A 27,873-nucleotide genomic window follows, 5' to 3' on the forward strand; every position below is an offset into this window, starting at 1 on the left:
CTGATTCTTTGCTGGATGTTTGTCTCTGTTTTAAATGGCTTTAGCCTGGAGAAAGCGCCCTATGGTTTTACATACCACCTTTCTGAAACTCTTTAGTTGCATTGTTCTTAAAACAGAAAGAGAAACTGACTTATGGTCTTTTATTTGACTTTGATATTCAAATTAAGATGTGATGGTTGTCCACTTTTAATTTTTTTAACTCTTTAATACTTAGATTTATTAGAAGATTTTAAAGTTTATTTTGTCTCTCCCATTTAACTTTGATTCTTTCATTCACGTAGAACTATTTATTGAGTGCCTATCGTTGACCAGACCCTGGGGAGAACAAGACAGACGAGGATAGAGCTTGGGAGTTTAGATTGCAAGGGGTGCAGGATAGGAGGTAATGGGGTGCTGTACTGCTTTTTACAAAGTGGTCAGAGAGGCCTCTTCAAGGAAGAAACATTTACATTGAAACTAAAGGTTGAGTTGGAGCAACCTATATAAAGAGCTATGGGAATGAGTAAAGGAAATAGCGAGTGGCAAAGCCATGAGAGAGGAAAGACCTTGGCATATTTTAGGAATGGACAGAAACCAATGTAATTTCGGTTTCCAAGTAAAGAGCAGCATGTTGTGATTTTGCAGTGGTAGATCACGCAGGCAAGGATTTGACATTTTACTTTTTGTGCAGTGAGACACCTAATTGGAAGTATAGCAGGCATAGATTTCGTAAACTACAAACTTGAATGTGTAAACATGTAACTTTCATTGTTTTTCTATAACTAAAATTTCCTTGTCTCTGGAGCTTCTTATCTCTAGTGGGTAGTAGAAAACAACCTTTGCAATTTAAGATAAAGTCAGTAGCTTCTGGTTTAACCTAGTTAATTCCAGATGAAATCAGACCTTTGGGTAAGTAGTTAGTTCTATGGATAAATACTCAGTTTTTCCACATAACTTTCTTTTTTTTCCCTCTGGTCTGGAAGGTATTAGTAGAGAAGCCCTGTAATATTTCCTGGTATTGAAGAGAGGGCGTCTCATCTTTGTGCCACTCCTGAGTTGTACCTTGTTCTGGCTTAGTCTTTTTTTTTTCTTTAGTACATTACAACGTTGTGTCAATTTCTGGTGTACAGCGCAATGCTTCAGTCATACATGAACATACATAGATTCATTTTCATATTCTTTTTCATCATAAGTTACTACAAGGTATTGAATATAGTTCCCTGTGCTATACAGTATAAACTTGTTATTTATCTATTTTATATATGGTAGTTAGTATCTGCAAATCTCAAACTCCCAATTTATCCCTCCCCCCACCCCCCATAACCATAAGTTTGTTTTCTATGTCTGTGAGTCTGTTTCTGTTTTGTAAATAAGTTCGTTTGTCTTTTTTTTTTTTTTTTTTTTAGATTCCACATATAAGTGATATCATGTGGTATTTTTCTTTCTCTTTCTGGCTTACTTCACTTAGAATGACAATCTCCAGGTCCATCCATATTGCTGCAAATGGCATTACTTTATTCTTTTTTATGGTTGAGTAGTATTCCATTGTATAAATACACCACAGCTTCTTTATGTAGTCATCTGTCGATGGACATTTAGGTTGTTTCCGTGTCTTGGCTATTGTAAATAGTGCTGCTATGAACATTGGTGTGCATGTATCTTTTTGAGTTAAGGTTCTCTCTGGGTATATGCTCAGGGGTGTGATTGCTGGATCATATGGTAAGTCCAATTTTAGTCTTTTGAGGAATTTCCATGCTGTTTTCCATAATGGCTGCACTGAACTTGTTCTGACTTAGTCTTGAATGGCACTGTCTGCTCTATTGCATCTGAGGCTGAGGTTCCTGCTGCTACCATGGATCTTTGTCTGCTGGGTCCTCCTTAATCCCAGGCTCTTTTGCACCCGTGGGCCCAAAGCAAACTCCTTAATGGTTTCTACATCATGCTGGGATGATTGGGATTGAGGTAACTTTTCAGGAATGTGGTCTGGGCATGTCATTGGCAATTGCTCCCTTACCACATCCATACAGTGTTGGTTGCAAGGTTTTGCTAAAAGGCTTGCAGTTCTCTGGACCATAAACTGGGAAGGAGAAACATAATTATTTTCTATTCTGAGTCCTTCCCTAAACATACTAGAGATTTTTCTCACCCTTCCTCACCCCAAGACTCAGTCCCAGATAGGCCAGGAGGTAGGGATTTTGAACTAATATCTAAACTATCTTCTAATTCCTCTTTCTCTCTGTGCTCCTCCCCTAGGTTTTTATGGCCTCTCAGTTGGGTGGGAGAATTGCATTTACGTCACCACCTGCCACTTCCTCTATGCTGTAGTTTACAGTATAAACTCTGCCAGGAAAGTTCTCTTGCCTTGGGGTGTGATATTTAAAGCCATGGCTTTAGAAGTTAAAAAGTTTTTTTTTACTCTTTAGACATTGCCATTGAAATTCTTAGCTCTCGAGAATTACGGTTTCAGTGGATTAAAGACCTAAATATAAGAGCTGAAACTATAAAACTCTTAGAAAATGTGTAGGTGTAAATATTCATGATCTTAAATTAGGCAGCAGTTTCTCAGACAGGACTCCCAAAGCACAAATAGCCAAAGAAAAAAATAGTTAAATTGGACTTTATCAACATTGAAAACTTTTGTGTATCAAAGGGCACTATCAAGATAGTGAGATATCCAAGTACCAGTACCTTTTCAGAGGGAGTAAATGGATCCAGAACTTGGGGTAGATTTCTCAGCAAGAGATATAAATTTTGTAATCATCAGTGAGTAGGTAATGTCAATACAGTAATCCTGGGATGGATGTGAGAAGAGCAAAGATGGGAGGCCTGGGGGATGATCAGCACCTAAGGGCTTAGTAGAGAAAAGAAGGGGTGATCTGAGAGGTGGAAAGAAGGGTATGAATTATCATAGAAGCTTCCTCAACTTGATTTTAAGTTTCTTGAGGTCTAAGACTGTCATGTTCATCATCTTATCCCCTTATCATAAAGTAGGTTTTCAGTAAATGTTGTTAAATGAAGACTGAGAATTTTTAAGAAAAGAGTGGCCAGCAGTGTCAGATGTATCAAATGGGTCAACTAATAGAAGGACAAATCAACAAGTGGCTGACTGACCATCTTCTGTAGAACAGTGTCAGTGCGTTTCCATGGTAAAGATAAATGCCAGGTTGCTGAGGACTGACGAGTGAATGTTGTGAGAGGTGGGAAGCAGTAAATGCAGATGTTCTTTCCAAAAAGCTTGTGGAGATACAGGATAGTATGTAGACGGCATGTTCCATCATGATGAGGGAAAGTTAAGCATGCTTATATGCTAAACGGAAGAAGTCAGGAGGAAGGGAGAAGTTGAAGCCACTGGGAAAAGGAGGTGTGTGAGACTGATTGAACATTGTCTTTAGGAGTAGAGGGGTCAGTGAAGACGCTGGTGTGAGTGGGAGTAAGAGTCTTGTTTCCACTGAAGCAGGAATAAAGGAAGAAGGGATGGTGCAGATGGAGAAAAGTGTTTGGCTGGTAGGTGAGAAATCTGGGGCATCAACACACTTGATGAATTTTTTTAATGACCTAGGGGGATATCCTCATCAGCTGAGATTATAGGGGAAGGTGATGGTGATTGGAGAGGAGAGTTTGATGAGAAAGGGAGAATTTTGAGAGGACCATTGAGAGAAATGAGAGGGCTAACTGAATGGGATTACTTAGAAGAATTGTAATAATGCATTATTCAAGGCTCTGGTGTATATGGTTGTGTGATGACTCCTACCTCCCCTGCCCCCCAGGCCTCACCAGCCTGAGTATCAGAGCAGACAAGTTGAACAATCGGACTGATCTTGGTCCGAGTTTTACTGGCCAGTGTGGCAGAAAGGGTAAGGAGGCAGGAAATTCTAGTAGTGGGAGCACTTGGAGTGATGGGCCATTGAGTCCAGGCCGAATGGGGAACAAATGAAGCCAGAAAGTAGCTGCTGGGATATGAAGTGTTTGAGACTGGATGCTGGAATTTAGCATTAAATAGGAGGGGCAGTTGCTGGTTATGACTTGGTCCAAGATCGGGCTATAGAAAGGGTTTCTGCAGTGGAGAGAAAGAGAAGTTTCCTGGTGCTGAGGACACAAGGGAACTGTAAAGCTCGAGTCAGAAGTCAGCTACACAGCAAGTGAGTTGCTCAGAATGGAGGCAGAGCAAGGGATGGAAAGATTCTGAACCAGGTTCCAAAGCCTGAAGTGAGTGTGGCCAGGAGGCCAGTGGGTGACAAAGAGAGAGAAGGTAGCAACAGAAGACCTAAACCTCAAAAGAGGTACCTTTATTTGAGGCTAAAGAACTGTGATGGTGAACAGGGAATGGCGTCCATGCTTCATACTTGCTGAGTGGGAGAGTTCACTGCGAGGTTAGCATAGAGAAGAAGAAGAAGACCGCTGGCATGTTGTATAATTTGGTTGGGGTCTAGGATCCTTGTTTACAGTGGAACAGTAAAAGGGTTACCAGGGATATAGCTGTTGGAGGATGTGTGATGGCCGAAGAGGGGAAAGAGTACAGAGCAGAAGCGAGATCAGCAGGAAAGAAGAATCGATGCGAGGGTCTTACATTTTGGAGGATCGTGGTGATGATGAACATGGTGGTCTTAGCTGAGCTCAAAGATGTTCTTATTAATTTTGCAGCAAATTGCGTTTATGCTGACAGACTGAGGTACAGAGTTATGCACAAAGCTAGGTGACTTCCTGTTTCCAGGTCTATTTGGCAATGTTTAGCAGCCTGTGGCCTTTGCTCAGCGTGTCATGAAGAACCTTAGCATGGGGCTGTTTTCTTTTGCAGCAAGGCTTAGCCCTGGGGGAGGAGGAAGGCAGGGGTAGAGGCTGTTGGTGCTCACTTGATCTTTTGGCCTTGACAAGCTTGTCTCTTAAGGGATAGGTAGGTGGGTAGAGATAACCCTGAGTCTAAATTGAGGTGAGAATTCATTAGGTCATCAGGCCTTTGCACAGCTGACACCAGGTTGGGGGGCAGCTTGAAAATTTCTGAGTCATGAAAGGAGGGAAAAGCATTATGAATAGTTCATGATCTCTTTCAAGGCATGTAAATTTAGTAATACTGCAGCAATGATTAAGTCACATTTAAGTTCTAAAGTATAACCTGAAATGCTACATTCAGAGTGTTTATTTTTTGGAATTAGAAAATGTATCAAATCATAAAATTGTGAGATAATACTCCAAGAGTTTTACTTGTCCCCAAATGCCTTAAAACCAAAGGTTACACTACATTAATCTTTGGCATAAAATATGCTTTCAGAATTCCTCAGGTCATAGAACCATGATGCATGGTGTTTTTGCAGAACACTGAGAAATATTGATGTGTATGATTACACTTACATAAACTAAGAACAATTTAGCTAGCAGGAAATATGATTTCATTGTTGTGTTTAACCATCTCCGCCTCTCACAAACTAATAAGTAACATTTGAAAGAAATCACATTTCACAGTTTCCCCATCTTTTTAACCACTAGGCCAGTTTGCTTCACACTGTTTCTTTTGTCATCTATTAGAACTTTAGCTCAGAGGCAAGTGGTAGCAAGTAAGAATTAAGCGAGATTTGGGGTGGGGGTACAAAAAAAATTTAGGGGCAAAAATTCAACTTTTTTTTTTAGATTTAGAAAAAATATTTTAATAGTAAGACATTCTCAATAAAGGAAACTTGGAAAATGTAGAGACTTAGAAAGAGGGTCACCTATGGCTCAAATCAACCATGGTTGACATTTAGGTGTATTTCTAGATTTAGCTTTTGTCTTAGATTTTGATTACTTAGGGTTTTATCGGCTTGTTTTAGAAAATTATGCCTATACTGTTAAAAATGTATAACTTGCTTTTTCACATAGCATTATTCATAATCTCTGAAATATAATTTGTAATGACAGTGTAATACAACTAATGTACCACTCTGTTTAATCCTTCCCCTAAAATTACTTTTTTTTGGTATTTCTAGTGTTCCAGAATATTAAACAGTGTTGCAATATGTGTATTTACATGAAGTTTTATCTTGTATTCTTATTTATTCCCATAATATTGATTCTTGGAAATTAATTCTTTGATCGAAGGGTGTAAGCATTTCTGAAGATCCTGACACATACCGCTTAGAAAAAGTTTTAAGTGGAAAGGTAGCATAATTGGCATTTCTGGTAATGACTGTAAATTTGCCGCATGGGCACAATAAACACCAAATGGAAAAAAAACACCATCATTTGGATATTGACTTCAGGTCTATACGATGGCTATAAGACTTAGATAGATGACTATATCTTGATAATGGAAACCATTCAGGTCCTTATTCAAATGATCCCTGGCTGGATGGTACCATACAGTATCTTGGATAATTGAGTGGCAACTCTGATGAGGCAGATGATTTCTTGAAGCCCCTGGGGGCTATGAGAATGAAAAATAAAACAATGTTCCATTCCACTCCATGTGCAGGTTTCAGGCACTGAATCCATGTGCAAGAATCTGTAAGGAGAGATTACTGGTTTACTTCACAGGATACAACTCAGGAAGAGCCAGATGGAAGCGATGCGGGGGGGCAAGGTATGGGGGAAGGGGCGTGGACCTTCCATGCCCTCTGTGGACACGCCACCCTCCCTGCACCTCAGTGTGTTCACCAACTGTGAAGTGCTTACCTTGTGTTTTTTAAAACAGATTTAATTTTAATGATGGAATTCTGTATTGTTTCTCAGACTTTTTGTTTTTTTTATTTTGAAAAGACATTAGCCAGTCTTCCTGATGGATGGTCTGTGGAAAAGTGGGTTCTATGATATAAGTTTGGGAAACTGCATATTAGGTTAACTCTTTGCCCCTTGGCAATTCACAATGAACATCAGCTTTCATCAGCTTCATAAAGACTCAGGGAAATGATATTACTACTAGTAATTTAACGTTTATCGAGCACTTATTTTAAGGCTCTGTTCTCTCAACCTCACATTTATTAATCTTTCTAATCTTCACAAGTCTGTCTTCTGCAGTTATCTCTTTTTTTTTTTTTTTTTGAACAGATTAGAAAACTGAGGCCCAGAGTGGTGAAATACCATGCCCAGAGTCCCATGGCTAGTCCAAGCTAGTAGGTGGAAGAGCCGGGGTTCAAACCTAGATAGTCTGGCTCCAGAGGACTCCAGGCACTGTGTTATATTATTTGTAACCAGCAAAGAAACTGGTTTAATGTGAAGTCCAGCATTTCGTAAACTTGTTTGACTGTGGAAACTCATTATCTTTCAATATTTTTGTAGAGATTAGTCTTCCGTGGAGTTAACTCTGAAAAATGCTGCTTTGAGCCAGGCTATGCTAGTGACCTACAGTCTTTTAAAAACCATTGCTTTAGAATAAAACTAGTTTTTTTTTTTTAAACTTAGTTCTCTTTTGATGATATTAAACGATTATATTTATTTGTTAATTTTTTCTACTCGAAAGCCTAGTATTTTGACTTAAAGGCATTTTATATTCTCTTTCACAATGACCATCCTAGGAATTTTTTAAAAAGATCAGCATCATTCTCTAATACTTCTGAGGCACAAAAACAGTTTACAATCCAAATTATTATTTTACTCTGCTTTCTCTGCTCCAATATTATATTACCATAATTTTTTTTTAAACAGAAGTTTCTTTATCAATGAAGACATAGGTATTTAGTGCTTTGGAACATTGTAATAGTTGACATCACAGTTTGAACCTTGGCGCTCTCCCTCTTTATTAGCTATGTGACCTGGGAAAAGGTACTTCATTTCTCAAAACTTCTATTTCTTCCTCTAAAAGACAAAGTTAATGTCTTGCAGGTGGCTATGAGAATTAAATAAGAAAATGCATGTGGTATCTGGCACATAGAAGGCTCTTAGTACATGTTAATTACCTTTTTCCCCCCTAAGTTAAGTCATCTCAGTTCTCTACCATAAATGAATAAGGAAAATGGTTGGAAAAGAAACATCAGTTTTAAATTTGAACTGTCTCAGTGTTATGCTGACATTAGCGCTACATTTCTGATAAAGTGATGTTGTCATGATACAGGTTGTAAGGGAGTTGAAACCAGTCTCCTTCTGGCTTTCCAACTGACATAATAAGCAAAACCTGACTGGGCAAACACAGACCTATTTATTAGATCACTTATTATTAATGTTAAACTAGCCTTGGTGCTGACTTCTCCTATTCTTTTTGAAATTTCACTCCTGTCATTTAAAATCTGCTAGACCTTCGAAAGCTTCGCAAAATGCTTAATGGTTTAAATCATCCTTCAGAACACAAGGAAGTGTATTTTCCAAAGTGTGGTCTTCTTTACCTAGCAATATGTTCAAAATCATGCCTGTAGGACAGAATTGCTTCAGTTTTCTCATTTACTACTGGAGGCTTGTTCAGTTTTTCTGACAATCCACTTTTTGGGTTTCGGAGTAGTACTTAACGTGTATGACCAAAGCATGAGTAATCATTTAAAACAAAGCTATTCAAAGAAAAAAATCTGTGGGGATTTTTCAATTTTACAATGATTTACTCCCTAAGCAAAAAGAGGATGGGTTTGGTTTGAGCTGTATGTGGGGGAACTCTAATATTCCATTCTAAGTGCCCCATATAGCCCTGGTACGTAGTAAACACTCAGTAAATATTTATTGAGGAACTGAGTTTGGTTTCCAGTTCCAACTATATGCCTTGCAACTTCTGTAACCTTGGCCCTTCTTGCACCTTCTAAACTTCAGTTCCATCTTACATAAAAAAGGAGGTAGTACCAATATTTACCTCCCAGGGCTGTTGTCACAGTTAAGCGATCATGCATTTAAAATGGCCAGCACAGCACGTGGCACATAGTAGGCACACAGTGCATTGCATTTTCCCTAGACACCTCACTTGATTATTCAGCAACGTTCTTTTCAATCACTCTTTTTCTTCCTTATTCCCAAAGCATTTAGAAGCCATAGTCAAGAGAAAATGAGTATTTGCCTTAAACTGAAAATATATTCCTGTAAAGCCTGCACTTGGAATGTTTTAGCAAGACTGATTGTGTGTTTGACAGATCTTGGTTTGAATCCTGGCTTTGCAATATACTAGTTTTGTGACCTTAGGTCAGTTACTTAATGTCTCTGTAAGGACTGTGAGGCTGAAATGAGTAAAATATATAACGCCTTTACTTCCATTGCCTGGTTTGCATAGGTCCCAATTAGATGTAATTATTTCAAGTTGAGATTGTTATTTAATCTGATAATTTATGTAATTAATTCATATATGTTGAGAGCCTATTCAACTCAAATCTTGTTAAGAAAGAGCAGGAAGATTGTGAATGAACATTGGGCAAATTATTATGTAGGTGAATTTGGCCTTGCCTAGAATCACATTCAGCAGAAATGGTATTTTCTATTGTATTTGAGATAAATAGATTAATGAGCTATTATTGCATTTGGCATGGCCTTTTTTTGGATGTTGCCTTTTTGTATTGAATGTCAACGTTTTAAAAAATGAATGTCAGAGATAGGTTTGTGAGGGCTAAAGCAAACCAGGTAAATTTTGCTATCTAAAAAGTTTCTGATCTTTTGCTGATCTTATTCATCAGAAATAAATATGTTCCTCTCTTGTACTAAAATTCAACATGTGATATTGGTAAGCCAAATTTAATCGAACATTCTGCCCATTTAAAAATTCACTTGAATTTTGTAGGTATTATATAAAATTGGTCCCGACCCCGGCAGATTAAGCATTGCAAAGCTGGTGGTAAAGAGTTTTATGAAAATTCCCGGCAAATAGAAAGTTAAGGATGGCATTGGGCATTGTAGAAAAACGTTTAATTTTGAAAATGTTTCTAATATCCTTATGAAATTAACAATAAGATTTTTAAAGGTGTACTGAAATAAGCATCGTTTGTTTTGGAAGTTGATAAGATGTTAGCATTTGTTTTTTGTTTTGTAGGGTTTCTTTCATTAATTAAAATATAATTGACATAACACACGTTTCAGCGATGTTAAATATATTCAGTGTTATGCAACCATCACCATTATCTAGTTCCAGAACTTTTTCATCACCCTCAAAGGAAACCCCTCTTAAATTTTTCCACTTCACCCAGCCCCTGGCAGCCACTAATCTGCTTATATCTCTATAGATTTGCCTATTAACAGTAGTTCATATAGGGACATGGTACTGTACACCAGAAATTGACCCATTGTAACTGATTATATTCCAATTTTTAAAAAGAGAGTAGTTCATATAAATAGGATCATAGGATATATTGCCTTACGTGTCTGCATCCTTTCACTTAGCATGTTTTCAAAGTTTGTCTGTGGTGTGACATATCAGTACTTCATTGCTCTTCAGGGCTGAATAATATTCCGTTGTTAGGATATACCACATTTGGTTCATCCTTTCATCAGTAGTTGGATATTTGGGTTGTTTTCATTTTTTTGACTATTAGGAATGATGTTACTTGGACATTTGTGTACAAGTTTTTATGTGGACATATTTTCAGTTTTCCTTGTTACTTACCTAGGATGGAATTACTGAGTTATATGGTATCTCTATGTTTAACTTTTTGAGGAACTGCCAAACTGTTATTCCAAAGCAGCTGCATCATGTTATGTAGTGTTTAATGTTATTTAAGATACTTGGAAGAAATGTGAAAAGAGTTTATGAAAATGTTAACCTAAGAATGTTGGTACTCGTGACAGCCCTTCTGGCAGCCAGCTGGAAGTCTCAATTTGCCTCGTTTGCTTTTCAGAATGAAAACACTAAGATATAAACCTACACCATGGAAGTGTGTCAGTTTTTATGCTCTTTTGTTCCTTCACCCACACCTCCTGAAAGTTTGGAATATGCTTGGAATTGATGATATTTACTATAAGGGCAGGTGTCTAAAAGTGACATAGTAAGTTTCCTGCTTTGCTTTCCCTTAGCAAGTTCCACATTTTATCATATAGTTTACTAAAGCAGAGAAGTTGAACATTGCTCTTGCTACAGAAAACATTCTTGAATCAAAATTCAAAATAGATTTAATTAATTATGATTAAATTCTTTTGGATATAAACATATTATTCAAAAATATCACATAAAGACCTCACTTATAAAACAAAAAAAAAAAAAATAAGACCTCACTTATATGATAACCTATAATGGAAAAGATTCTGAAGAAGTTACACATCTATAACTAAATCACTTTGCTATATACCTGAAACTAACACAACATTGTAAATCAACTATACTTCAATTAAAAAAAAAAATTCTCCAGGGAAAGAGACTGTAATGGGGAGTGTAGATGAAACAAACAAACAAAAAACCTCACTTAAAATTTTGGTGTAAAAGATGTTGTGTTAATACGGCAGGTGATTTAGAGGTGCTTTTGTCCCCTTTGCTGATGACACAACCCTTGTCTCTTCTTTTGCTCAATAGTCATTATCAACTATTCAAACTCCTACATTCATTCTAACAGATATTTATACAGCCTTCATAAATTTACATGAAATGAAATCATTATAAAAAGTAAAGTAAATTGGTTTTTCACTGGGGAAATAGACTTTCAAAGCAGAAAGGGCATTCAAGAGAAATAATATTTGTGGATTATTTCTAATACTAGATTGGAGCTTAAGTGCTTTTCATGCTTTACTCCATTTAAGGTGACAATCCACCTGAATTTTGTGTCGGGAAGAAGAAATGTGATTATCAAATATTCCGTAAAGCTTGAAGTGAGCTCTATCTCTCTAGGATAAATTAATCTTTATTCCTTTAAGGACGTGTCATAGGAATTGAGTTGTTTTATTTGAGTAATGAAAAATTAAAGGATTTCTTTTTTAGGTAAATTGTCTCAGGATTTAAACTGTGAAATTCAGCTTTGCAATGTGGACATCAAATACATTGTTTGCTAAAGTCTGTAATTTTAAATAATTTTCAGTTGTTTTTGTAATTATTTTTGTTCCTAAAATAATTTATATTATTCCATTGGGTAATTTTATCTACTTCATTTCTGAAATCTCTAAGTATAGGTAGTTGCATTTGAACTAGAAAAATGTTGGGTTTTAATTAGGATTTTTGTCTGAATATTGAGTCTTCTAATAAGTTTTTTTATTGCATGTTTTGGGCCATTGTATTGATTTTTCAGTTGATAGCCTTCTGTACTAACTAGAAATAGTAGAAAAACTGCAAATAAAAAAACCTACCTCAAAAAATTCAAAATGGACTTACTGTATGATCCAGCAATTCAGCTTTTGGGAATATATTCTAAAGAAATGAAATCACTATCTTGCAGAGATATCTGCAACCCCATGTTCATTGCAGCATTATTTGCAATAGCCAAGACATGGAAAACCGAGGTGTCCATTGATGGATGAATGGATAAGGAAAATGTAGTGTACATATATACAATATAATAATACTCTTAATTCTCATTATCCTTTTGTTAAATAAATATTTTATTTATTTAATAGATAGAAGGGAGGTACTCTGTTATATACTGTTTATGTTTACAAGGATATAAGAGTGAATAAAACAAAGTGTGACACAGTTCTTAATCCCAAGTAGAGCTATTTTTTTGCTAGCTATGAGAGCACAAAAGAAGTGCTGGAAAGCATCTAACATGGTTATATTTATTCTTTTCTTTTTTCCATGATTCTTCCGTTGTTATGGATTAAATTGGCCTTATTCATTGCCCAAGGTCTCAACTTTATTTCATAATTTTGTTTCTTTGGAAAAGTGTTCCACAGGTTTTATAACAAAGTAGAACTGAACTTGGAGAGCACCATCTGTGCATAATTTGGAGACTTTACCTATTTAGAAATGGAAAAAGCTTGTCTCAGCATTACTGAGTTAATGTATAGTTAGTACAAACTTTTCTCATTGCTGACTTGCTTCATGAGTGAATGATTGATCATAATCCAACTAAAAATTGTAAGATAAAGCCTGGTGGCCTGAGTATTTTTTCAAGTGCAGTTGGTTCTTCAGTATGATTAGCATCTTTATAACAATCTTCATTAACTGTTTTTTCTGTTTCTCTTGGATAATCACTTTATCTCCTTCCCCCCCTTTTAGGAGATATATGTGAAAGAGTTAGAGGCCTGGATGTTTGAGTATACAAGGTAAGCATTCAAGTAAACTTTCTGTATCACTGTGACAATTGAATGATTTGAAATAAAAAATAATTTCAGTTGTTTAAAAAAAGAGTAAAGTATTAACTGTGTTAATAATATTTATTTCCAACATTGCTGTCTGCTCTTTAATGTTCATTATTGTATCGAAGCCTCACAACAATCCTATGAGAGGGATACTGTTATCCCCACTTTATAGACTGGGGAACTGAACACGGAGACCTAGGGGTTTCCGCTGTTGATGTCATGCATTTGGCAAGGGTTATGACAGCATGAGAACAATGTTGCTTCTTTGTTGCTCTTCCTCCCCCCCTCCCCCATCAAATGCATTCTTTTTTGTTATGTTTCACTTTGCAGGACAATTAGGTTAGACTTACTAGTTTCCAGAGGTCACATTTAGTTGCCAAGGTGGGTTTATGTCCTTGGGAAATCCTTAATTATTTTATTTCCTTGTCTTCTATATTTTTTTTAAAACTTCATTTGTTTTTCAAAGTTATACAGTTTATTGAGTTAAGCGGTTTGTCTGGGATTGTCCAGACAAACAGTACTTCTCAGTCCCTCGCTCTGTTTCTTTCTGTTTTTGTTTTCAGTCCCTGCCTTTCTGTCCCCTTCTCAGAGGTAGTTACTCTCAACTTTTTCAACTCCTAGCCGTCTGGTATTTGCTTGTTACTTTTCAAGTGACATAGTTGAAGTGATGTTTTCAGTTTAGGACATAACTTACGTTGTTATGTCTAAATCTCCTGCCTGGTGGGTGAAAGCTTATTTGTGGGTTCTCTAGGGGCTGCATGAGGGAAGGAGAGGATTTCAGCATTCAGTGTATGTATGTATTTACGTGAGGCCCCTGGTTGCACTGCATGTTTCTCCCTACACTGTGCTTTGTGTCCCTCTATTTGGAAATCCTCTTCAGAGAATAATCCTCTAAAATTTTGCCTTGGTGAAAGAGGCATAGTAACACAACCACATGAAATTTAGGAAGACATTGAGAAATGAAGCCATTTCTTTGAGGGCTTGTAATTAAACTTCCTTATTTAGTGCTCCCTTTACCCCTATTTCCAGAGGTAACATCTGTTACTAATTCCTGAGCCTTTTGAGAATTCTGTGGGCTCAGTCGTATTGGTTTTTTGCTTTCCACATTGCTGGTTTAGGGTTCATCTTTCTTGGGTCTGCTGATAGTTATCACTGGTCCATCTGCTGCTTTCCAGCCTTTAAATTTTTGTTCATGCCTTAAAAAATGCTTTATTAGCAATTTAGCACAGTTTTGAGAAGGAATGAAATTAAATGTGCATTCAATCTTCCATCTTTACCCAGAGCCTTGTTCCAGATGTTTTTAGTTTGTTTAAGCTTTTATTTATCTGTTTTTCTTATTGTGGTAAAATACACATAAAATTATTAACCATTTTAAAGTGTACAGTTGAGTAGCATTAAGTACACGCACAGTGTTGTACCACCATCAGCACTATCTGATTCCAGAACTTTTTCATCACGCCAGAAAGAAACCCTATACCCATTAAGCAGTCATTGCCTTTTCCTCCTCTCCCCCAGCCCCTGGCAACCACTAACCTGCTTTCTGTGTCTGTGGATTTGCCTACTGTGGGTATTCATATAAATGAAATCATACAATATGTGGTCTTTGAGTCATATGTTTTCACTCAACCTGTTTTTGAGGTTCCTCTGTAGTATAGCACAGACCAGTGCTTCATTCTTTTTTGTGGCTGAGTAATTTCCATTGTATGGATGTACTACATTTTGTTTATCCCATCACCAGTTGACGAATATGGATTTTTGATTATTTCCACTTTTCACTTCTACGTTTAATTTACTAAGGAACTTCCAAACTGTTCTCCACAGCAGTTACACCATTTTATATTCCTACCAACAATGTACGAGAGTTCCAGTTTCCCCACAGCCTTGCCACCACTTGTCATTTTCCTTAAAAAAATTTTTATAGCCATTCTAGGGAGTGTGAAGTAGTGTCTCATTGCAGTTTGGAGTGGTAGCTCCCTAGTAACTAATGACGTTGAGCATATTTTCTTTTCTTTTTTTTTAAAAAATTTTAACGGAGGTACTGGGGGTTGAACCCAGGACCTCATGCATGCTAAGCATGTGCTCTACCACTGAGCTACACCCACCCCTCAACGTTAAGCATGTTTTCATGTGCGTGTTGGCCATTTGAATATCTTCTTAGGAGAAATATCTATTGAACTCCTTTGCCCATTATAAAATTGGGTTGTTTGTCTTTTTGTTGTTGAGCTGTAAGAGTTCTTTATATATTCTGGATATTAGACCCTATTCCAATATATGATTTGCAAATAATTTTTTCCATCTCTAAACCTGTTTTTATTTTTCATTGAATGCCTATGTATTCTATGGTTGTGACGTATTGACAGAAATAGTGTCATTTGTGTTTACTTCTCTGGTTATTTAGAAGGATGGTATTTTGGGTCTTTTCCCTCTGCTCACCCCCTCCCCAAATGGCATTATGACAGAAGGTTTTGTGAAAGAAATGATAGGAAATGATTAATGACAGAAGGTGAGGTAGACCAACTATATAAATGTGGTCCTAGCAAAATGAACTTAGTTGCATTAGTAACTGTAATCAAAAAGCTATTTTTGACCATGATAATGTATTATAGTTGTGATTTAAAATTATATTTCTGCATTAAATATATGCATATAATCTTGTCCTCTAATATTTCAGGTAATAATTGTTGTATTGTACTCTTGATAGGTACCAGACAGTATTCTAAAGTCTTTTTCATAAATTATCTTCATTACTCTTGTTCATTGCTGTATCCTAAAAAATGAGTACTCACATATTTGTTGAATGGTTAATCTTTCCCAAACCCTTTGAAGTACAAGCTGGTTTTGGAGAGGTTCACTTGCCCAGGGTCACACAGTTGGTAAAGGCTGAAACCCAGATTAGCGCTGAGTTCTGATTGCAGAGTTGTGTTTCTTAACTGTACTGCTTTCTGTGGAGTTCTGCTACTGATCTCTAGACAGAAAGTTCCTAGCAAGAGAAGAATCTAACTCTAGTATCTTAGTTTGTTGCTTCTTTTAAAGGCTAGTTTCTTCATGGGATGTGTTCTTTATGCCCCTTGTTCAATCTGAGGAAGATGTTTTAAAAATATGTCTTTGAAATCCCAAGGTGTATCATATCACTTCCTCAGTATCTGAATTCATCCTAAATTTTACTTACTTCATGTCTCCCTTCTACAGTCCTTTCTATTATTGCTAAGCATCAAAACACTGGTTTTATTTTTCTTTGCCATCTAATTTTTAGTGTTATGCTTCCGGTGTCCAGATACCATTTTTTGATCATTAAAAAAAAAAAGAAGAAGAAAGATAAGTGATATTTGGCAAGCAATGAATAATGTTCTTTTCATTGAGAACAATTGCTAATTCTCTTATCCTTTCATGAAGAATACATAATTCTTGCTCAGAGCCTGGGTTGATGGCAAGATCTGAGGAAGCAGTAAATGTACACAGAATGATTTAGCTGGGAAAAAAAGAATTCTAATAAAGCATATTATGTTGCCTAAAGACAGAGTGGCACCAATTGGATGCTTCTTTTTTTAAGCTTCAAGATTCCTTTTCTCCCGTAAAAGTACTTTCTTCTTTTATAAAATGAAACAATTATTTTATATTAGATAATTGATTTTAAAATAATTTATAATTTGTAAGCAATCGTATTTGCTTTCTACCATTGTTCTAGAACTGAGGATACAGTGACAAATAAGAAGAATAATGTTTTTGTCCTAGTGAAACCTAACTTACAGTGTAGAGAAAAAGCTGAAAAACAAGATGAACACATTTCAGGCAGATGTGGGCAGTGCAAGAAAAATAAAGCAGGGGGAGGGTATAGCTCAGTGGTAGAGCACATGCCCAGCATGCATGAGGTCCTGGGTTCAATTCCCAGTGCCTCCATTAAATAAACAAACAAATAAACAAACCTAATTCCCCCCATCCCCAGAAAACAAAAACAAAAAAAGAAAAAGAAAAAAAAGCAGGATAGGCACGACGGGAGACTGGGGTCTGGTGAGACTTTTTAGGTGAGGTGATCAGGGAATGCCTTTTTGAAGAGGTAATATTTGAAGAGAGACCTTAGTTTTACCGTTGGAGTGAGCCATCAAAATCTGAGGAAATAATTCTGCTTCTTCGGATGTACAAAGTCATCGGATATTGTCATTCTCACTCTGAAAACCAACAGCAGCCAAATAAGAATCATAGTTTTTGAAAATGCATCAGAGAGCTGCGGACACAAGGAATCTTAAATGAACCAAACTCTAGAAAGTAGTGAAACCTTCATAGCAGAGAATAAACCCATGGCTGCTCTGGGGGTAGGACAGCCCAGAGAAGAGGAATCTTTCGTAAATAGGGGAAAGGAGAAAGCAGCCAGACTTTCAACAGACTGTTAGTGGCCACACGTGGGCTGGTGTGATGGGCTGGGAGCCTGAGGAGCCCAAGTTCCTCTGGCACCAAAGGGCACGTCTTCTCCCACCTCCAGCTCTTACCCTCAGGTCTTCCTTCACTCAGTGCTCAGGGGTAGCAAGCCCCATGCTTGGGCCAGGGATGTAGAGCTGACAGATCCTACATGAGGCATGTGAATCGTCCCCATGTGCACCACAACCACCCTTAGAAGGCAGGGGGTCGAGGGAGAGTGAAGGAGCAGAGCAGGAGCGCGAGGGAAACCCACCAGAGCTGCTCTGGGCTTTCAGTTATGGGACTCAGGGAGAGCTGGAGATGACGCCCACCCCATACACACTCTCTGCTTTCAATCACCAAGGACAGGACACAGCAGGAGAGGTAAGGGAAACTCCTCAGATTCATTTCAGGCCTTCATGGAACAGAGGGAAGCTGCCCTCCAAAAGGATGGCTGGGGAGAAGGAACAGGGCTGACAGATCAGCTGAGCTGTGGAAAGCAAGGTGTGGGGCTGGAAAGCAAAGACGATTTTCTAGCAAATGAAGAACCTGGCAGTCATGCTTAAAGCAGAAAGACAGCTCCCAGGTTTTGGTTTTGGTTTTGGTTTTTTTTTCAAAGATAAACTTTATTTTTTGAAATAGTTTTAGATTTATAGAAAACTTGTGAAGATAGTATAGAGAGTTCCCATACACCCCTCACCCAGTTTCCCCTGTTATTAACACATACAGTAGTATCATATATTTGTTACAACTAATGAGCTAATACTGAGACCCCCCTTTTTTTTTTGTCAGATAATGTCATTCCTCTCCTTCAAAACCCCTCAGTGACTGCATATCTCAGAGTAACAGTCAGTTTTTCAGGGGCTACCAGGCCCTTTATGACCAGATTACATTATCCTCTCTGGCCTCACCTCCTCCCTTCCCCTCTGCCAAGATCAGTCAGCTTCAGCCTCAGTAGCCTCCTTCAACTTCCTGAAACCTTGAACTTGTTCTTGCCCCAGGGTCTTTACATTTGCCCTTTCCTCTGCCTGGTGTCCTCTACCCAGGGCACATGGCTTGCTCCTTCATTTCTTTAAGGTTGAGACATTATTTTTTAACTGAATTCCATACTTTATTCTGTATCTTTTGTCTTTACAGAATATTCCTTTTTTTTGGTTCCAGGATCCCATCCAGGCACCACATTACCTTTAGTTGTCATGTCTCTTCAGGCTCCTCTTGACTGAATTTCTCAGAATTCACCTATTTTGGAGGACTTTGACAGTTTTGAGGAGTATTGTTTAGGTATTTTGTAGAATGTACCTTGATTGGTATTTGTCTCATTTATTTCTCATGATTAGACCAGATTTTGGGTTTGGGGAGGAAGACCACAGAGGTTAAGTACCACTCATCACATCGTATTAAGGGTACATACTGTCATCATGACTTATCAATGTTGCTGTTGACCTTGGTCATCTGGTCAAGGTAATGTTTGTCAGGTTTCTCCACTGTAAGTTATTCTTTTTTTTTTTTCCTTTCCATTCTATACTCTTTGGAAGGAAGTCTTTTATTTGCAGTCCACACTTAAGGAGTGGGTAATTATACTCTCTCTCCTCAAGGATGGAATATCTATGTAAATTATTTGGAATTCTGTGCAGGTTTGTCTCTTCTCCCTCTTATTTATTCAGTCCTTTTTTATTGGTATGAATTCATGGATATTTACTTTATACTTGACATTATAATTCAGTTACTACTTTATTTTATTGGTAAATTGTTCCAGTTTTGGCCATTGGGAGCTCTTTCAAATTGACTCCTGTGTCTCTATGACATACCGCCATCAATGCGCGTGCACGTGTGTGTGTGTGTGTGTGTATATGAATACTTTCTTACTTTTTGACTCTGCATGGTGCTTCAGGTTCATTTTGTATATTTCCTGCTGCAGCCCTAGAATCAGCCATTTCTCCAAGGAGCCCTAGTTCTTTTTCTTGCAGAATGGAAAAACCAAGGTATAGGTGCTAGATGTACTTGTTGCCTCTGGGGTATTGTTGCTTGTAGACCCTCTAAACTGGCAGAGCTAGGAAATATATGCATATACTAATCTGTATATATATACAGTCTATAAATATATCTATATGTACCCATCTATATCTATATTAAGCTAAACATGAGACCATACTGGTGTATTAAAACTTGAATCCGTTACCTCATAGATCATCCTAACCTTGCCCCCTGTTTATCTGTAAACTCTTACTCCTGTAGTGGGAAACCTGGCTCATGCTATGTGCCATCTGTTTATTTAATTGTTCAGTTCCAGTACACGTGTAAAGTACTCCCACAGTTTTGAAACTGTGGTGGCTTAGCTGTGAAGCAAAGGCAGATCTCTGGAATCCTCCTTGGGTTCAGATCCCAGACTCTGCTGAAGTGAAAGTCCTGATTCCCACTCTCTAAATATTTTAAGCTAGTAATGAACTGAATCAAACTAGAGCTGCATCAAAGCCCCGACCCAGCTACATTTCAGATGAGATTGACTCAGACCCCATTCTACTGGCCCGACAGCATGGTTATATCTCTTTCTAGAAGTAAAATATTACTTATTTCATTTACTAATGCATTTTTCTACCAAATATGTGTCTTATAATAAACGATATAAAAAAACACAAGAAAAAGCAAGAAAATGTGACCAAATTTCAAAAGAGGAAACAATCGGTAGAGGGAGACCTAGATAAAATCCAGATGGTGGAACTATCAGACAGGGATTTAAAGTTAGCTATGAAAAAAAAATGCTAGAGGATCTAATGGTAAAGTTGGACAACATGCATGAAAATATGGGGATTTTGAGTAGAACCATGGAAACTATACCAAAGAACCAAGCTGAAATTCTAGAAATGAAAAATACAATATTAGAATTGAAGAATGCATCACATGGGCTTTACGGCATCCCAGCGTGTAAGAAGAAAGGATCAGTGAGTGTGAATACATGTTGATGGAACATATCCAAATTGGTAAACAGAGAATAAAGAGTAAGGGAGAGGTAGAAAAGAGCTCCCAGATCTGAGGGATAATATGAGTCTAACGTACATGTAGCTGGGGTTTCAGAAAGAGAGAAGGTGTGGCAGAAAACATATTTGAAGAGACAGTGGTCAAGAACTTCTAAAATTGATGGGAAAACGTCAACTCACAAATTCAAGAGGTTCAACAAACCCCCAGTAGGTTAAATACAAAACAAGAGAAAAACCTACAAATAAATCCCAGACCTAAGCACATTGTAATCAAACTGATGAAAACTAAAGAGCAGATCTTACAACAGAAGAATAAAAGACACGGGGGAATAACAATATGAATCATGCCTAAAATGCTCACCAGTAAAACTGAAGGCTTGAAGGCAGTGGAATGGCATCCATAAGGTGCTGAAAGGGAACAGAATCTTGTCAGCCTAGAACTCTGTATCCAGCAGAAATCAGCCTATGAAAATAAGACAAAACAAAGATGTTTTTAGAAGACAGATTAAAAAGTGAAAGAATCTATCTCTAGTAGATATGGACTGTGAATAGTTACTAAAAAATGTTCCATGAGCTAAAGACAAAAGAGACCAGATGAAACCTTGGGTCTGCAGAAAAGAAAAAAAACCACCAGAAAGGTAAATAACTGCATACATATAGAGAAAAAAAATTTGGTACCTTCACCTATAATATATTCACACAGACTATTGATTATTTAAAGCAAAAATACTAATATTTGTGGGCCTTACAGCGTATATAGAAGTAGGGTATAAAACCATGAGACTGCAAAAAGAGGGAAATGGAGTTAGATTGTCTTAAGTTTCGTATACAGTGAATTAGTATACTTTTGTTTGAAAGTAGACTGTAATAACATCAAGATTCATATTTTAATCTCCAGAGCAGCCTGTAAAAAAAACACCATAAAGAGGAATGCAATACAAAGAGCACATCTACTCATGCAGGATTAATGAGTATGAAAATTGCCCTCCTACTGTAAACAGCTAGAAGACAGGATAAAAATACATGAAACAACTATTTTGAGACATTGGACAACACAGGATGGTGATCCTTGACAGAGGGGAAATAAATGACATGAGCCCTACGGGTGCTCTAGCACACTGCATTTAGGCAGTTAAGATTGTAGCATGGGGTAGAGAAACCCAAATAGAGCTCGGGAACAATTAGAGAAGCTAAGGCAACTAGAATTTGTAGGGTAGAAAACCGGAGCAGAGGGTGCTACACAGAAATCTGTAGAATTAAGATATCTCTGGAGATCTATAGAAGGGTCCTCTAGAATTTTTTGTGGAATACCCATCTGCACATGCAAATTATAAACCTCCACAGTGCTGGGAAAGTCACACTGCAAATCATTAAGTTAAACAATTTCAGGAGCTCACAGAGTGCTAGAAGTAGATTGTGTTCCTACTAGGCGTAGTGGAAAGAGTGTTTCATACGTGGGGCTTTGGCTAGAGACCTTGGAGTGGGGTTAAACTAGCCATAACTAAAGACCTCTCTAAATCCACCCCAACAAAGCTGAAAATTAAGCACATTCTGGAAGTATTGGATTGATTGCAAGTAACTAATCTGTGTGCCAAAACTAAGTCAAACACTCTCTAAGGGAATACAGTAAAAACCAACACCCAGCAATTAAAATGTCCCCCATCAAATAGGGTTATTAGGTATACAAATAAAACAGGAAAATGAAACACAACCAGGAGAAAACCCAGTCAATTGAAAGAGACCTAAATCAAATATTTCTGATGACAGAATTATCAGACAAGGATGTTAAAACAGCTATTATAAATGTTCTCTATATATTGAAGAATGCATAAGAAAACATCAATATGATAAGGATAGAAATCAGCACTAGGAAAAAAAGACTCAAATTAAACATCTAGAGGGGAAAACTGCTATATTCAAAATGAAAAACAGATTCCTCTGAATGGGATTATTAGCAGATTAGACATTGCAGGAGAAAAGATAATTGAACTTAAAGATGTATCAGTAAAACCTATTTAAAATTAAATGCAAAGAGAAGAGAAGACTGGAACAAAATTAACAGAACATCAGTAATCTGTGGAACAATACCAAATTGTCTAATATATATATAATTGGAGTACCAGGAAAGAGGGACAAGATAGGCAGAAAATTATTTGGAGAAATTATAGCTAAAAAGTTTCCAAATCCGATGAAAACCACAAGCCCTCAGAGCCAAGAATCTCAGTGAGCCCTTTGTACAATAACCATAAATAAAATCATACCTGGTACTTAGTAATTAAATTGCTGAAACTCCATGATAAAAAGAAATTCTTAAAAGCAGCCAGAGGGAAAAATCACATTACTTCAAGAGAAACAAATCTAAGATTAAAGGCTATGCAAGCCAGAAAACAATGGAGCAGTCACTTCAAAGCACTGTAAGAAAAATAAAAGCTGCCAACCTAGAGTTCTATACTCGGTAACAATTCCTTTAAAAAATAAAGCATTCTTTCAGACTAACAAAGATGAAAGAGTTTACTGTCAGCAGATCTGAGCTATAAAAAATGTTGAAGGAAATTCTTCAGGCAAAAGGAAAATAATGCCAGAAGGAAAGTTGAATGTTACATAGAGTTCCAGAAATAGCAACTATGTGAGTATATAGTAAAAATATTTTCCCTATTTTTAATCTCTTTAAAGGATAACTAATTGTATAAATAAAAAATAGTTGCAGCCATATTTTGGGACTTATAAAGTTGACCCTTGAACAACACAGGTTTGAACTGTGTGGGTCTACTTATAAACAGATTCCTGTTCAATAAATATGTCCTCCAATACTACACAATCCAAGATTGGTTGAATTTGTGGATGCAGAGATTCAACTATAAAGTTATATTTGGATTTTTGACTTCATGGAGAATGGGGCCCCTAACCCTTGAGTTGTTCAAGGGTCAACAGTATAAGTAAACATGTATGAAAAAATAGGACAAAGAATGGGGGAGGAAAATGGAAGAATGCTGTTGTAAGGTTTTTAGACTAGGATAAGTGGTACAGTCATCCCTTGGTGTCCATAGGGAGTGGTTCCAAGACTTTCCATAGACATTAAAGTACTCAGATGCCCAAATCCCTTATGTAAAACAGCATAGTATTTGTATGTAACCTACAGCATAGTATTTGTATGTAACCTCCTGTATATTTTAAATCATCTCTAGATTACTTATATACCTACGACAATGTAAATGCTATGTAAATTGTTGCTACTACATGACAAATTCAAGTTTTGCTTTCTGGAACTTTCTGGAATTTTTTTTCTGAATATTTTTGATCCACAGTTGGTTGAATCTGCAGGTATGAAACCCACAGATTTGAAGACTGTGTAATGTTAAGGATGTAAATTGAAAATCTTACAGCAATGGCTAAAAAATAGTGCAAAGTCAAAACGATACAAATAGTAATGCAGTCGAAGCAGTGTTTGGAGGGAAACATTGGATTAAATTCTTATATTTGACGGAAGGAAGGTCTTAAATCAATGGTCTAAACCAGACATCAGCAAACTTCAGCTTATAGGCCAAATCCAGACCATCACTTGTTCCTGTGTGGCTTGTGACCTGAGAATGGTTTTTATGTAATAAAATGACTGAAAAAGACTCAAAAGTAGACTCATATTTTGTGACATGTGAAAATAATAGGAAATTCAAATTTCGGTGACCATAAAGTTTTACTGGAACATAGCTATGCTCATTTGTTTATATATTGTCTGTGGCTGCATTCCTGCTATATCTGCAGTATTTATGACAGACTGTATGGCCTGCAAAACCTAAAATATTTACTTTCTGACCTGTTATAGAAAACATTTGCCAACCTCAGCTATGGATCCTAAAAATTTTAAAATAGTAATATGGGTCTGTATTTCTCTTTCACTATTTTTATTCAGCATTGAAATAGTGGCCCTAGAAAGTATGATAAGCCAAGAAAAAGAAAATAATTAAGCATAAAAATTAAAAAAGAATCAAAACTATTATTTACATATGACATGATTGTGTACATGGAAAACTCAGTGGAATCTACAGAAAATAATTTTAATAAGTGGATTTAACAAAGTCAGTATATAAAAATCATTTGTAGTTCTCTATGTTAGCAATGAACAATTTGAAAACTGAAATAAAACCTATTATTTCTCATAGAATGAAAAAAACAGATGCCTATGAATAAATCTCACTAAGCACAGGTTCTCAACACTGAAAGGTACAAAACATTGCTAATGTAAGTTAAAAAAATTAAAAACTTTTAAGTGGTGGCATCCCATATTCATGGATTGGAAGACTCAACATAGTTAAGATGAAATTCTCCTGTAGATTCAATTCAGTCTTCATTAACTTCCTAGTAGGCTTTATTTGAAGAAATAGATAAGCAGATTCTATAAACTTATCAAAATGTAAAGGACTAAGAATAGCCAAAATAATTTTGAAGAAGACAGAGTTGGAGGCCTTTTGTTTCCTGATGTCAGGATTTTCCACAAGGCTCGAGTAATCAAGACAGTGTGGTGTTGGCATAAGGATAGGCGTATATATCAATGATACATAATAGAGATCTCAGAAGTAGACTCATATATTTTCCCACCAAAGTGCCAAGTCAGTCCAATGGGAGAAAGACAAATACTGCTCCAACTTGATATCTAGATGGAAACTCACTCCGTACACAGAAACTGATTTGCAATGGAGCACATATCTAAAACGCAAAAGCAAAAACTGTGTAACTTCTGTATTGTCTCTCACTTCATAACAAATTCCCCAATATTTTATGGCTTACAGCAACAAGTATTTATTACATTAGGGTTACTCTGTGTCAGGAACTCAGCAGGAATTTAGCTAGGTAATTCTCACACAGAGCCTCTCATGAGGTTGTAGTCAAGATGTTAGCAAGAGTGCAGTAATCTGAAGGCTAGACTGGGGCTGGAGAATCCTCTTCTAAGATGACTTGTTTCCCATGGCTGTTGGCAAGAGGCTCAGTTCTTCACCACATGAGCCTGTCCATAGGACTGTTTGAATGCCCTCATCATATGGCAGCTGGCTTCCCCCAGAGTGAGTGATCAAAGAGTTAGGACAAGGAGGAAGTGGCATTGCCTTTTATGACAAAGTTTTGGGAGTCTCATACCATCACTTCCACCATATTCTGCTCATTACTCCAGCCCACATTTAAGAGTAGAGAAATCAAGCCTCATCTCTTGAAGGAGGAGTGTCAGTGAATTTGTGAACATATTTTAAAAATGTTTTAGTTTCTAGAGAAGGAAAAAAGGACACTATCTTTTTGACCTTGGAGTATTCAAATATTTTTGAATAAAATCCAAAAAGAAAAAAGATACATAAAAGAAAAAAATGGATGCATTGGAACTCTTTTAAATTAACACTGCTGTCCTTTAAAAGATACCGCTAAGAAAAAGAATAGGTAAATCTAGAGTAGGGAAAAAATACTTCCAGCCTATTTATCTGTCAGAAGACTTATATGTAGGGTATGTAAAGAGCTGCAGTAACCCAATGGCAAAATGAGGAAAAGAAGAATAACCTAGCAGCAAAATGAGGAAAAGAACAGACTTCCCCAAAGAGGATACTGATGGCCCGTAAGCACTTGCAGAGGAACTCAACATCCCTTAGTCAACAGGGAAATAATGCAGAGTCAGCTCACACTGAGATACCATTTCACACCCTCTACAATGGCTGACAAGAGAAAGGCTGAAGATACTAAAAACTGGGCATGACCTGATGCAGTTGGAACTCATCCATTGCCGGTGGGTGTGCAAAATGGTACCGCTACTTTGGAGAACTGTTTGGCATTTTCTGATTACGTTAAACACCTATCCACCCTATGATAGGGCAGTGCTACTCCTACATGTGTAGTGAAGGGAAATGAAAACATGTCCACAAAATCGTGAATTCAAGAATGTTCATAGCAGTCTTATTCATCATAGCCCCAAACTGGAAACAACTGAAATGCCCATATACAGGAAAATGGATAAACAAATTGCGGTGCATTCACAGTACCCAACAACTGATACACCCACCAGCACCGGGAATCGCAGGACCATTGTGTGAAGTGAAAGAAACCAGACACCAATGAGCGTATCCTGTATGATTTACATGAAGCCCAACAGAAGACACGCTGTTCTGTAGTGATAGAACTCAGAAAGTAATTGTTGGCTGGAGAGGGAAGAAAGCAATTTAGGGAAGGACATGAAAGAACTTCCTGAGGTTCACACAGATGTTCTGTGTTTTGTTTTGGGTGATGGTTATGTGGGTGTAAACCATTGTCAATAGTCATCAAACAGAACTCTCAAAATCTATGCCTATTGTTGAATGTTTAATTATACTTCAGATTTTAAAAGTAGTAAACAAGAATCTAGGGAAGAATGATGAATGCCGAGGGAACAGCTAGTGACCTGGGTGCTGAGGTATGACTTTGGGATATTAAAGGTGGAAGGAAGAAAGTGGTTTAGGTCAGGTCGGTAGCTCCCTCATCTGTGATTTGTTACATTTACTCTCTATTTTAACTTGCTAAGCAACAGCTTTTTACATTTGAATATTTAATTTCTTGGAAGCTTATCATTCCATTGCCAGATGATTAGAGAGAGAGAATTTGTCAGATATGAAGAAAAGGATTAAAAGAAAGATGTCTTCTTGAAAGCCATTTATTATTCACTTCATTATTAAGTTTACAGTGAACTTAAATTCCACTTAAAGTGGAATTCTTTGATAATGAAGCTCATTTGAAGTTCTATTTTCTTAGCTCTCTAGATAAGCCAGTGCTTTGTGAGTAATATTTCATATGACTCAATTGCAGGGTTCCTACCTGAATTCTAGCTCACAGTTGTGCACAGACCAAAACCCAGAGAGGCAGTAAGGTTATATTGGTTAAGATCTTAGACTCTGCAGTTTGCTTTCCTGCATTCCAGTCTTGGCTCCACTGCCTGCAGGCTGTGTGACCTGGGGCAAGTCCCTTCAGCTCCTGTAAACCTGTTTTCTGACGGGCAAGAGGATAAAAAGGGAAATCAGGTTATTGCAAATAATCAAGATGATGGTGCTGTCATCTAGGGCAGTAGCAGTTGAAGGTGGAGAAAAGTGGTGAAATTCTGAATGAATTTTAAAGGTAGGGCTCAAAGGATTTGATGACATATTGGAAGTATGAAGAAAAGAGCAGTGAGGACACCATGGATTTTGGCTTGAGGAACTGGGAGAAGGGAGCTGCCGTTTGCTGAGATGAGTATGACTTTTTACAAAGGAATGTCAGGGCTTAAGTTGCAAAGCTTTTTTTTTTTTTCCTTCATTTTGTTTTTCATCTTTTTTTTGGAGGGTGGGCAGAGATGAGAGCAAGCACAGGGGTTGGCAGGCAGACCCCTGGGACCCATGCTATGCTTGTGAGATCATGATTACTCGTGATAAAGTTCAGTCCTTTTGATAGTACATGGTCTGGGGGAGGA

General features: G+C 37.2%; 1 protein-coding gene across 10 annotated transcripts in view; it reads left to right on the forward strand.

Moving 5' to 3' along the window:
• SHLD2 (shieldin complex subunit 2) overlaps positions 1-27,873 on the forward strand; it is a 77,077-nt gene that overhangs the window by 10,409 nt on the left and 38,795 nt on the right. For all 10 annotated transcript variants that reach the window (XR_010381906.1, XR_010381905.1, XR_010381907.1 and 7 more), the window contains one exon: positions 12,980-13,026. The gene's annotated coding sequence lies outside the window, so the exon portion shown is untranslated. The remainder of the gene's footprint in view (positions 1-12,979; positions 13,027-27,873) is intronic.

This window comes from Camelus dromedarius, chromosome 8 (genome assembly GCF_036321535.1).
Source record: "Camelus dromedarius isolate mCamDro1 chromosome 8, mCamDro1.pat, whole genome shotgun sequence".
Classification (NCBI taxonomy): domain Eukaryota; kingdom Metazoa; phylum Chordata; class Mammalia; order Artiodactyla; family Camelidae; genus Camelus; species Camelus dromedarius.